The following is a 13200-nucleotide window of genomic DNA, read 5'->3' as shown; positions in this document are numbered from 1 at the left end:
ATGTATGTATCTGTCTATATCTTTGATTACTATTATCTATCTACATGTATTATATATCTATGTGTCTGTCAATCTATAGGCAGGAAGTCAGCCCATTAGCCTGAATTTCCCTATTCCAGTAAACTCAGAAGTCTGTTCTCCCATTTCAGAGGAGAAACTCTATGAACTTGGCAGCATTCTGCAACTTCTTTGGGAAGAAGCCACTTGGGACCTTCCAGAAAGGGAAAGTGTTTTGTCATGAGGATTAGCTCTGTTTCCTCTCTACTCTCAGGCTTCTTGAGGAACTCACCAGGACCAGTTTCTTTTTCCTTAGAAACCTTGCGTGCTTGGCTCTGCCTGATGATATTCTCTGTATCCCACTTTTTCTCAATGTCTCCTCTCATTTCCCAGGCCAGCTGCAGTCCCTAAAGCCTCCTTGTCAACATCTCTCTCACCCTGTATTCAACTTTGCTCCACTTGGCTTCATTTTCTTTTCAGTTACATAAATCCACATTTAAGCAAGGGTGCATGGGGGAGGGTAGTCAGAGCATCAACAATTTCTCTGGGCTCTGTGGAAAAAAAATCAGGAAGACCTCTAATAATAATAGCTAGCATATTTATGTATATATGTATGTGTGTATATACATATATGTATATGTATGTGTATATATATATATATAAAGAGAGAGAGAGAGCTTTAAGGTTGACAAAATGCATTGCATATATTAACTTGTTTGATCCTCCTGATAACCTTGAGACATAAGTACTATTATCATCCCCATTTTATAGATAGGGAAACTGAGGCTTAGTGATGTCACATGATTTGTCCTGCATCAACAGCTAGTAAAGATCTGAGATACGATTAAGACAAGCATTATGCCTCCTGGCTGCCCAACTAATTAAGGTGATTAATCATCTAGGTTTCTCTGGCATCCAAACCCTGGACCTAATGTAGATAACTGAGCCATTGGTGGTTTTGGGGAGGGGCCAGAACCAGGTGGTGAATTTCCTCCATTCTCTATTTCTCTTTGCCATAAGCTCTGGACTACTAGATTGTCTCTTTTCCTTGAATCAGTCAATTAGTTCCTTTAAGTAGCTGAAGATTAATTTACTCCATTAACTGGTTTAACTGTTTCTTTCATGGAAGAACCTGACTTTGGAGGAGTGTGGTTGGTCTGTGTAGGGAAAACCTCTCAGAGTATTTCTCATTTCATTGGGATTATTAGGGAATACCAAAGGATACCAATTTAGTTGATCTCCTAGTGACACATAGATTCTCAGTGGTCAAGAAACATCAAGAATGATCATTGGCAGGGCTGGGGACGTCATCTTATATAGTGGGCTGGAGTCAAGATTTAGGTTTGAAATCTGGTTCAGATACTTACTAGCTTGTGATCCTGGGCAATTCCCTGGACTTCTCTGAGCCTCAGTTTTTTTATTTGTAAAACTGGAATAATTATACCCACCTCCTAACCGATTGCTGTGAGGATCGAACAAGGTAATGTATTTTGCAAAGCTTAAAATATTATGGGACTTGCATCTTATCATCATTATAATGTAGACATGACTTGAGGGACTTTTTTTTCTTCTAAAGAAGTATCTTGGGGAAGCTAGGTGGCGGGGTAAATAGAGCACCAGTTCTGAAGTCAGGAGGACCTGAGTTCAAATCTTGCCTTAGACACTCGACATACTAGCTGTGTGACCTTGGGCAAGTCACTTAACTCCAATTTCCCTGCCTTCCCCCCTCCAATAGGAAATAAATAGATAATGAAGTATATCCCTGGCCACTCAATGAACTGGGTAGAAATTTCTGAAGTCATTTGTGTTTTGGGGATAGAGACCCTGGTTAAAATGCATATTTTATCTGGGAAAGATAATGAGTTATACTATTATCAGGCATTAATACCATAGCATCCATTATTTTGCAAGTTAGCATTGGCTTCATGTAGAAGGTGGCTCTTGAGATAAGTCTTGAAGAAAACTGGTGATTGCAAGAGGTACTAGTAAGGAGGTGGAAAATTCCAGGCAAGAGGGAAGATTGAATGTCGTATATGTGGAACAGGGAGTAGGGATCAAGAATGGGTGAATCACAAAATATGAAGAAATGAATAACATGTAAGAAGATCAGAACAGTGTGCAGAACCTTCCCCAGGGCTACCTCCCAAATCCCACTCGAACTGGAAGGCCAGGTCCCCCCCTCCCCCCCCCCCCCCCCCCCATGGTGGCTGATTCTGCTAGTCTGAAGAATCAATTAGCTTTTATCAAAAAATACTTACTCTGAGTGGCCCAGCCCCGCGGCCCGCTCCGTGTCATCAGTCATGGAATGGTCGCCTCGAGCCTCAGTGGCTGCGGCGGGGACCAGGAGCCCGGGGCTGAGCTGAATCGGCAGCCCGAGTGGGAACGTGTCACAGAGGCGAGGGAGGCAGAGCGGCGGGTTCCAGGTGCCTGCGGCGGCAGGAGGAGCCAGAGCCGCCTGGGATGTTCAGTCATGAAACGAGTACACACAGAGCAGATTCAGAATGACACCAATATGTAGATTCAGAAGGCCCCCTAAAACAAGGCTTGCGGCTGTCTCAGACTCCTGAAGAGATGGCAGCTAATCTCACAATTCTGTCAGAGTCAGGTTGTGCCAACATAGTGTCTGCAGCCCCCTGCCAAGCTGAGCCTCAGCAATATGAAGTACAGTTTGGAAGATTACAGAATTTTCTCACTGATTCTGATTCCCAGCATAGCCATGAAGTGATGCCTCTCCTATATCCTCTCTTTGTCTACCTCCATCTTAACATGGTCCAGAATGGTCCTAAGAGCACAGTGGAGTTTTTACAGTCACTTCCATGGAATGTTTTTGCAGAACGCCAGCCAGAAGGATGTCATTGAGCAGTTAAAGACTACTCTGACCATTCAAGAAAGACATCCTGTCCAACTTCAAGATCCAGGCATTCCTGGATAACAAGTATGTGGTCTGCCTCCAAGAGGACAGCTACAATTACCTTATCCACTACCTCCAAAGTGATAACAACAGTGCCCTGTGCAAGGTTCTCACCTTACACATTCATCTTGATGTACAGCCTGCCAAGAGAACAGACCACCAGCTATATGCCAGTGGCAGCTCCTCATGAAATGAGAGCAATGGCCTGGAGCCTGCAGATATGCCCACACCTATTCTGCAGAATGATGCTGCTCTGGATGTCCTGCAAGAGAGCATTAAGAGAGTCATGGATGGACCCCCTTCACTTACCACAATTTGTTTCTATGCCTTCTATACCACTGAGCAATTGCTGAATACTGCAGAAATCTCCCCAGATAACAAGCTGCTAGCTGCTAGGTTTGATAATTCCTGTGTAAAACTTTGGAGCTTAAGATCCAAGAAGTTAAAATCAGAGCTCCATCAGGTGGACGTGTCCTGCATCCGCTTGGCTTGTGATGTTCTGGATGAAGAGGGAATCTTTGACACTTTGATAATAATAAATCAAATTCTTATTTGGGATTTTACCATCATCTTTTCTTGTCCGTCTTCAGTTAATGGCTGCTAATGACATCATACTGGAAACTTTATCTGTCCAGAGGATGATGATGACAATGTGGGCACAGAAATGAAGATCTTAAGAGGACATTGTGGGCCTGTGTACAGTACGAGGTTCCTATCAGACAGCTCAGGGTTGCTATCTTGCTCTGATGATATGTCTATTAGATACTGGGACCCTGGAAGTTTTACCAATACTGTATTGTACCAAGGACATGCCTACACTGTCTGGGATCTGGATATCAGTCCATGTAGCCTATACTTTGAAAGCGGTTCCCATGACCTCACTGCAAGACTCTGGTCATTTGATCGGACGTACCCATTGCGAATATATGCAGGACATCTAGCTGATGTGGACTGTGTAAAATTCCACCCCAATTCAAACTACTTAGCTACAGGCTCAACTGATAAGACTGTTTGTTTATGGAGTACTCAGCAAGGAAATTCTGTGAGGCTCTTCACAGGTTATGGAGGCCCTGTGCTTTCACTTGCATTTTCTCCAAATGGTAAGTACTTGGCATCTGTCGGTGAGGACCAGCGGTTGAAGCTGTGGGACTTGGCATCTGGTACCCTCTACAAAGAATTGAGGGGCCACATGGACAATATCCCCAGCCTTACTTTCAGCCCAGATAGTAGCTTGATTGCCTCTGCATCCATGGATAACTCTGTTTGGGTTTGGGATATTCGGAACACTTATTGCAATGTTCCTGCAGATGGTTCTTCCAGGGAACTTGTTGGTATATATACTGGGCAGATGAGTAATGTACTGAGTGTTCAGTTTGTGGCCTGTAACCTTCTTCCAGTGACTGGAATTACACAAGGAAATCAGGAACATTAATTTTTTTTTTCTTTTCAATGAATTGGGATGGTGGTGGAAGGCTTTGCAATTAAAAGAGTCTTATTACAAACTGAGATTAAATCACTGACTGTGAAAGAGACTTCCTCCCCTTCTCTTTTTCCTTTCTCCCATTGGCAGACAGATCTTCGGTATTGCAAATACCATATTGTTCTGCCCCAAAATGTCCTAAAATATTGAGGTTGGAGAAGGAGAGGCTGAAGAAAGATGGTGTGTAGGCTTGAGGCAAGGAGTTAAGGTGCTTCTGAGGTCAGATGGAATTTCATAGAGATGTTGTTGGGACCTTGAATAAGCACCTTAATTTCTGTCTCACTTTCCCCATTCATAAAATTGGGATAATAATAATACTTCCTCACCTCAGGGTGTAGGAATTTTTGATTGGATGATATTTGCAAAGCACTTTGAAGATAAGCAGTGCTAAAAGTGTTAAGTATTATCATTCACTTTGGTTGAAGGGAAATCCTTTTGGCTTAGGAATGCAAGGGTGAGAATTGGGGTTGGGGGGGAGAAAGGGTAATCCTGGCAGAAAGTCTTTCATTTTCTGCAATTGCAAAGAACCAGGATATTTTTTTATTATTGTTATAATTATAATTATTATTATTGAGAAGAGGAAATCTAGCACTGGCAGAGGGTTCCATCTATGCTTTTATCTTTCAGGTTTGACTCCTGGCACTGGTTGTGATACTTGGAATTTTGAGGTTCAGGGACTTAGAGAATTTGGTAGAATTTGGTGTGTTGGGAGAAAAGGGCAATTTCTGGATGGTACTTAAATCACCCTGGATGAGGTGTTATGGGTGGGTGGGTTTGACTGAGAAAGTTTTGGGCTCCTGCAGTGATGGTGGGAAGGGAGGATTCTCTTCCTAGTTGCACCTCTCCATAAAAGAACATTTGTTGCATGGGGATACAAGTAATTTGCAATGGTAAGTCATAAATTGAAATTGGAAAAATTGAATTCCCATATTATCATATGTTCAGGGGTGTAGCTTTTTTGCAAATGTTTTTTCCTTCCCTAAACTCCTTGCTCCCACCTCCTGCATTGCAATACCAGTTTTATGAACACTTTGTGAAACAAGTCTTAGAAATATAAAACCATGCTTTGAGGATAAAGTAAGTTCTAATTTGTTTGTGGAGAAAAGGATTAAATATTTCTGTTTTCTGAAAAGAGTTATTTTGTATTTTGTTTTCTATGAAAAAAAGCATTTAGTTTAAAAAAATACTTACTAAGATGGTATCACAGGAACAGTAGTTAAAAAATCTCTCTTTTTTTTAAAGCAGTGGGGGGGGGGTTTAAGTAACTTGCTCAAGGTTACACGACCAGTTATTTCTGGGTGTGGTGCTAAGTATCTGAGCACAGATTTTATCCCCAGATCATCCCAACACTGGAGCCGGTACTCTTACTCGCTGAGCCACCTGGCCACCCCTAAGCAACTGGGGTTAAGTAACTTGCTCAAGGTTACATGGCCAGGTGTTTCTGGGTGGGTAATAAGTGTCTGAGCCTGGATTCAATCCACATGTCATCCCAACACTAGAGCCAATGCTCTTACTCGCTGTGCTACCTGGCCGCCCCAAAAATATCTCTTTCAAACTAAGGGTACATCCTTCTCTTGAACACAAGATCCTAGGGGAGAGTGGGCTCAAACTTAAAAGTGCAAGGTGGTGAGGCAATGTGTAAAGAATACAGGTGGCAAAGGGGTAGTAACTCATGACTCTTAGTAGAAAGTCTTTTCCCCCCTCCTAGAGTTCAGATTAAGTTCCCCTTATGTGTAGCTCTCTTCTGGACTCTGAGGGTTGGTTCTCCCTTCTCTTTCTAAGAATAATTTCTCCTTAGGGGCTTAATTCCAACTCTTTAACGGATCCTCCAAACTGGAACTCTTCTCCAACAGAATGAGTAGTTCCTCACTTACCTGGATCACTGCTGAAAATCCTTCAGTTATTTATATGTGTTTACCTTGTTTGGATAGCCAATTAGCTATGCCCTTCTTGATTCAAAGGGGTTCACACTTCATAAAGAGATCACAGGATATATACACTATGTTGTTTACATATTTGCAACTTCATCACAGTTCTTTCACTGATTGATTGAGGTGGGGGAATATAGAATATCCACTCTTATAAGTAGAATAGAGACATCTGATTAATTCTTAATGACCATGGCTACCCTAGGATGAATTATTTGGTTTAAAGTTACCCCTTGGCATTTCCTAGAGAAGAGTTTTCATTAGTGGGGCTCACTCTAGGGTGAATTTATTGTCTCAGACACTTTGAAAAATGATTGCTGAGAAGAGCCACCCTTGGCTTTGGAGTGTAAGATAAAGCCAACAGACCTCTTTTGGTCTTTTTTGCTTGTTTGCCTTTGACCCTTTCCCTTCTTTCTACTTTTATTCAGGGGTGTGTGTGTGTGTGTGTGTGTGTGTATTTTAACCAACTTCTCCTCCTAAGAGCCATTAATAACTACCTCATGGCAGAAGGAAGTGCATGAACAGGCAGATGTATGCTCACCCACACGTCCTGGGAGGGAAGTAAATAGACAATATCATTGCTCAACCATAGTCTCCTAGAGAGGAGGGGGGATTTCCTAGGTAGCATGATCCTTGTATTCAACTTTCTCTCCAGAAAAGAGGGAATTTCATAGATAAAATTAACCTCAGAAGTTGCCTTGAGAGTAAAATTTGAAACTTTGGAAATCTGACCTTGTATCCAGGAAAAGGGAATTTCCTCAGTCTTGTGTCTCTTGAAGAAAGAAGGACAAGATTCAGGGGCAGCTAGGTGGCACAGTGAATAGAGCACTGGCCCTGGAGTCAGGAGGACCTGAGTTCAAATCTGGCCTCAGACACTTAACACTTACTACCCCTGTGACCTTGGGCAAGTCACTTAACCCCAATTGCCCTGCCTTCCCCCTCCAAAAAAAAAAGAAGAAGAAGAAAGATTTCCAACCATTTGAAAAAAAGGACAAGATCCATCAATATGGTTCCCCAAAGCTTGGTGAGCAGAGGGGAATTAATGCAGTGGTGTGCGGGCCTCTTCTCTCTGCCATTACTATGATTTATTCATACGATCCAGGTCTGATTGGAAGGGGCTTACTTATCTGTCTGGTCTAAAGTGTGTTCCCTCCTATGGAGAGGCCAAACTCTCAACAGATCTCTGTCAGGGGTAAGAAAGACCTCTCAGAATGTCAGGATATGTCTTGTCTAGAGGCACCAAAGGGCATTTTTCTTCTGGAGGCAAGGGATGTTCAAACCACAGGATGTATCTATGAATCTGGGAGAGGGTAAACTGTGTAGAACCCTGTGAAAGGGTAGGACCCATCAGAAAGGGAAGGTAATTGCACTGATTACTTATAAGCTGTTGAGGTCTTCAAGTATTTTCTGTATTTTTTTTTTAATAAGCTCCAGAGTCCTTTGCACTTCATGTGATTCCTGTGGGGGTAAGGAAAGAAAAAGATTGTCCTGTGTCTGATAACTCTATTTATTATCTTAAGTTCTTGTATGGGAGCTAGAGGTCCTGTTTCCTGCTTTTGAGGAGACTCAGACATGAACCATATTTGGCCATTTCCCAGAGCAAACTGTAGATGGGCCAAAGAGAATTATACACTGGGGGTAGCAGCCCAATTCTAAAGCCAATCTTGTGACATCAGGACTGGAGGAAGAAGACTGGGTCATGGGAGGAGATGGTATCACACCCCATAATTTTAAATGTGAGTTTTCTTTCTGGTTGAATCTTTATACTGCCACAAAAAATGTAGTAGATTCTTTCTTCATTAACAGGCTCAGAGACCTTGTGAAATATTTCCTGAGAGACGCCATGGGCACAAATAACAGGGTAAAGGGCAAGCCATATTTTGGTAAAGAGATCTCATGCCTGGCTGCTTCAAGATCCAAGTAAAGGTTATGAGAGACAGAAAAATGAGGAACACTTGAGAAGTCAAATCAATACCTGACCTGCATATATTTTTGGTGTCTCCCTAGGGAAAGGAACATCACACTGTCAAGGAAACTCACTCAGATATTGTATGAACTATAAAGATAGGCAGATCAGGGGATTCTTTAGTTTTATGCAAAAAACGAAAACAAAACTGTTCAAGGATCCTTATCAGTTTGAGGAGACTGATTGGGATTGAAACATAGTGACAAAGAACATAGTAGATCCTTCATGTAATCGCATTGGATTCTGGAAATAAGCATATTGTCGGTGACTCAGAGTCCCACAGGGAATCCCGACTGGTCTGGGGTGAGGAGAGGAAATGAAAAGGACTTTTCTTAGATTCTTTATTTTTTTCTTAAGAGTTCAGGTCAGAAAAAAAGGAATCCAATATTAAAAATACGGAGGGATATTTCAGTAATGGACATCACCTCGTGATTTCCTGCTGAGCTAGGAATCCACCACAAACCAAACTGTAAGTAAGGCATTGAGTGGGTCCAACCCTACCCTGCCTCCCACATTCAACTGAAGGTCCAAGTAGAAAGCTTGACTTCCTGGGGCAAAACTTGGAAGAAGAAGCTTACTTTTGTCTTGGTGTGTAGTCCTTTTGTAATATCTGCCTTGGTTATACTCTTTGGGGTCATGTGGCTAGCCCACTACTGAGAAAAGCAGCCTATTACTGATTTTCTTTTTAATTACTTACCTATTCTTATTTATCCTCTTAAGACAATGAATTCAGCCCCTTTTCTAACCCATTGGCCCTTTTCCCCAGAGCTGCTGGCATGTAGTCAAATCAATGGGCTGACTTTCTCCCTGTTTTGAATTCCCTTTCCCTAACATTGGTAGAGATTGTGCATGAGTTGTTAACTAGCCAAAGAATAGGGGCCAAGGGGGGCAATGGAAAGAATAATACTTGGGTAGTCTTGTCCCTGAGCTCCTTTGCTCACCATTTAGCAAACACTAAATGCATTTTACTTCCTCCTGTCTTCTGAAAGCTTACACAAATTGGTGAGGTATTCAAGGAACATGACTTCTCACATAGACGCACTCAAGAGGACAGGGAAAGGGTGAAAAGATGCTGCTGACCTTGTGTCATAGCCTCACCACAGTCTAGCATTTTGGTATAATCTGACTGAAATCTAGTACAGCAGTGGTGAACCTGTGGCCTGGAGGCCACTGTGGCCCTCTAGGTCCTCAAGTGAGGCTCTTTGATGGAACCCAAACACATGTGGCCCTCCAGGTCCCCAAGTGTGGCCCTTTGATAGAATGCAAGAAGTCTGGATTCAAAGGGCTGCACTTGAGGACTTATAGGGCCACAAGTGGCCTCAAGGTTGCAGGTTCCCCCACACCTGATATAGCCCGATACAGGAGACTTTCTTTGGCTTACACACAAATCAGGGAAACACAAGCACAGATGGAGATGACTTAGATCCTGATATCTTTGGTGTTGCTACTTTTTTAATGTAAATTCAGAGAGAATTTCATTTATTTCATTCAGACAGAAATTCATCAAGAATTCAGAATGAAGTATCTGAAGGGACTTCCATAGCCCTGCAACAGCTGCAGCTGCTCTCTTGGCTCTTTCCTTCCCTCACCTGATCATTTACACAGCAGATCCAGAGAGTCTGGGGACTAAGGAAACCTTAGACCCACATAGTACTTTAGAGCTGGTTGGAATGCAGCACTACAAAATAGTTTGAAGGGGGGCAATTTAGGTTGATAACCAGGAATTTACTGATAAAAATGGACTTTTTAATCCTAAATCAGATACAAGTTTGGGGCAAGAACTTCAATCGTGGTAGCAGGAGGAAGTTAATTCAAAAGTCAGATTAAATGTATGCGGGCTACTATGTTCCAAAAGAGTTTAGTCAGGGGTGGGGAACTTGGGACCTCAAGGCTACATGTGGACCTCTAAGTCCTCAAGTGTGCCCCTTTGAGGGAACTGAAGATTGGAGTCAGTCAAAGGGCCACACTTGAGGACCTAGAGGGCCACATGTGGCCCTGAGGCTACAGGTTTCCCCACCCCTCCTTTAGGTCCTCGGACTGAGACTCTGAAAACCGATAGACTTCTGTTCTTATGGAGAGAAAACAGCTAAGATTTTCTCCCTAATCCAATGGCTGGGTGATTGAAGGCCTGTCTATCTCACGTTAAAAAAAAAAAAAAAAAAGAAAAAAAATATATATATAAATTTAACCTCTGGGCTCTAAGTTTAAAAAAAAAAAGATAGCAAAACCACACCCTTCTTCTATGGGGAAGAAGTACCATAGCTCACAGCAAGAACAGCCCAGCATAGAGTGTCAGAGAATATCATCTCCACCAGGGAACATATCTAGCAGAACAGATTAATGATAACAAAAATATCAGATGCATCCCTGCCACTTGGAGTTGGTGGTACAAGTTCCTTGCTGTGTGCCCCCCCCCCGCCCCATTTCTGATCAGTACAGGTATTCCCTCTTCCCATTAATGGGAGAGTGTGCCCTAGCCTTATGTGGAAATGCTTTTTTGCTACTTTTCTTACCAGGCAATTTCATTAGACCCCTTTGCTTTGAACTACTTATGTCTTCTGACTGACTATTAATAGAAAACATACTAGTGAGGGTTCATCAGCTATGATTTTGAGAGGATACAAATCTCCTTTGAACCTGGGTTGCTTTTCTTGGGGCCTGAGTGTGAGAGGGAATGCCTCAAGTGCTACACACTGAGATAAAACTCCCCAGATTCAACTGACCTGAAATAATCTGCTAAGAAAAGCATCGTCTGGCTCTCTTCTTCTCCCTCCTCCCAGTCCACATAGCTCTATCCCAGAAATGTGGTTTAGGCCAGCCTAAACATCTCTCCAAAGGTCAAAGCTCTCCTTTTTTTTTTTTTAATCCATGTTTTAAGAAACAAGAGGCTTCAAAAACTCTTTCTATTTCTGCACTTGTAGATGTGGAACAGAGAAGTGCAAAACTTTCACTTCTGTTGCCAAAACTGGGGCTTGAATTAGAGATCTGGGCATGAAATAACCTGATTGGGAAACCTGGGAGGCAGGATGCCTCTGACAGGAATAATTTTATGCAGCGCGAATCACCACGAGTACTTATTGGCAAGAAATAAGATCCAGGGGCGGCCAGGTAGCACAGCAAGTAAGAGCACCGGCTCCAGTGCTGAGAAGACCTGGAGATCGAATCCTGGGCTCAGACACTTAGCACCCACCCAGAAACACCTGGCCGTGTAACCTTGAGCAAGTTACTTAACCCCAATTGCTTAGGGGTGGCCGGGTGGCTCAGCGAGTAAGAGCACCGGCTCCAGTGTCAGGATGACCTGGATCAAATCTGGGCTCAGATACTCAGCACCACACCCAGAAGTAATACCTGGCCGTGTAACCTTGAGCAAGTTATTTAACCCCAATTGCTTTAAAAAAAAAAAAAAAAGAAGATCCAGAGCTGGAAAGGAAGTTGGAGATTGTCTAGTATTTATTTTTACAAATGAAAGAGCCGGGGCCCAAAGAGAGTAACTTTTCTAAGGTCACAAAGTAAACAACAGGCCTGGGATTTGAATGAAAATAATAGTGTTGCTCAGGTGAAACAAGGAGGATGCTGGAGATTTTCTCCTCACTTTGTATGAGGGAAATATCAGGTAAAGATAGCTAACCCTCGTCTTTGCCTAACGAATTGTGTACGTGAAGAAGCTGTCCTGTAGACCTTGGGCCACTGTGTTAGAAGAATGGACAGGAGCTGGAGATGGAGAAGAGGAGAGGGAGACAGGGAGAAAGACAAATAAAGACAAGAAGATTGAGATAGAGGCAGAGATAGATAGAGACAGCAAGAGACAGGAAAACAGACAGGGAGAGACACATTGAGAAATGGAGTGAGATAGAAAGAGAGACAAAAAAAGAAGGAATGAGAGAGGAAGAGAGGGAGAGAGAGAGGAAAAGGAGAGAGAGAAAGAATGAGAGAAAAGAGATAAAGAGGAAGAGAGAATGAAAGATGGAGGGAGAAAGAGAGAGAGGGAGAGAGAAAGAGAGATAAAGAGATAAAGAAAGAGGAAGAGAGAAGGATAGAGGAAATTAGAGAGAAAAAACAAGATCAAAAGAGATAAAGAGGAAGAGTGAGAATGAAAGATGAAGGGAGAAAGAGAGAGAGGGAGAGAGAATGAGAGAAAAAGAGATAAAGAAAGAGGAAGAGGGGTGGCTAGGTGGCGCAGTAAGAGTGCTGGCCCTGGAGTCGGGAGGACCTGGGATCAGTTCCAGCCTCAGATATTTAACACCCACACAAAAAAACTGGCCATGTAAACTTGGGCAAGTTACTTAACCCCAATTGCTTAAAAAAAAAGAAAGAGGAAGAGAGAGAAGGATAGAGGAAAAGGAGAGAGAAAGAATGAAAGCAAAAGAGATAAAGAAAGAGGAAGAGAGAGAATGGGGGGGGGGGGAGAGAATGAGCAAGAGCGCACTACCCCTGACCCAGAATTCATGGAACTGTCAGAAGAGGACATCAGACAAAGACAGGACTCTAGAAGAAGCTTCAGTAAGAGAAACTATTGCATTTGAGATTGTTAAGAACTTTGGGACAAATAAGCTTTTATTCAAGTTTCTGTTTTGTTTTCCTCCTTAAAAGAAAACAAAAACTTTTCCCTAGTATTGTAAACTATAGGTTTTTCAGTGAGAAGTTCCTCTCTGTGTACTGAAAAGTGCTGTGCATAAATATTCTTAAGTTTCCTTGGGAGGAGCTACAAGTCAAGCAAAATTCCTCCAAGGTAGCCCTGAGTCCTCCATGCCATGGAAGTCTGACAAAACATCTACACAGGTAAGGCCTACATCAGGCAAATGTAAAATTCAGATTTGTAAAACCAAGGAAAGAGAATGTACTTAGCCAGTGAGGTTCTTCAAATATTAAGTTTCCTAAAGCACATTTATAATATGGCTTAATTTACCCAAATAGTTTT

The 13200-nt window shown here is 42.5% G+C and overlaps 1 pseudogene; it reads left to right on the top strand.

Moving 5' to 3' along the window:
- The first annotated feature begins 2511 nt into the window (after positions 1–2511).
- Positions 2512–4610, top strand: LOC138177399 (TAF5-like RNA polymerase II p300/CBP-associated factor-associated factor 65 kDa subunit 5L; annotated as a pseudogene).
- The last annotated feature ends 8590 nt before the right edge of the window (positions 4611–13200 follow it).

Source organism: Petaurus breviceps, unplaced genomic scaffold (assembly GCF_028583685.1).
Source record: "Petaurus breviceps papuanus isolate PSGF00001 unplaced genomic scaffold, PetGlider_PUasm1.0 90407, whole genome shotgun sequence".
Classification (NCBI taxonomy): Eukaryota; Metazoa; Chordata; class Mammalia; order Diprotodontia; family Petauridae; genus Petaurus; species Petaurus breviceps.
This window is presented reverse-complemented; position numbering and strand designations above follow the sequence as displayed.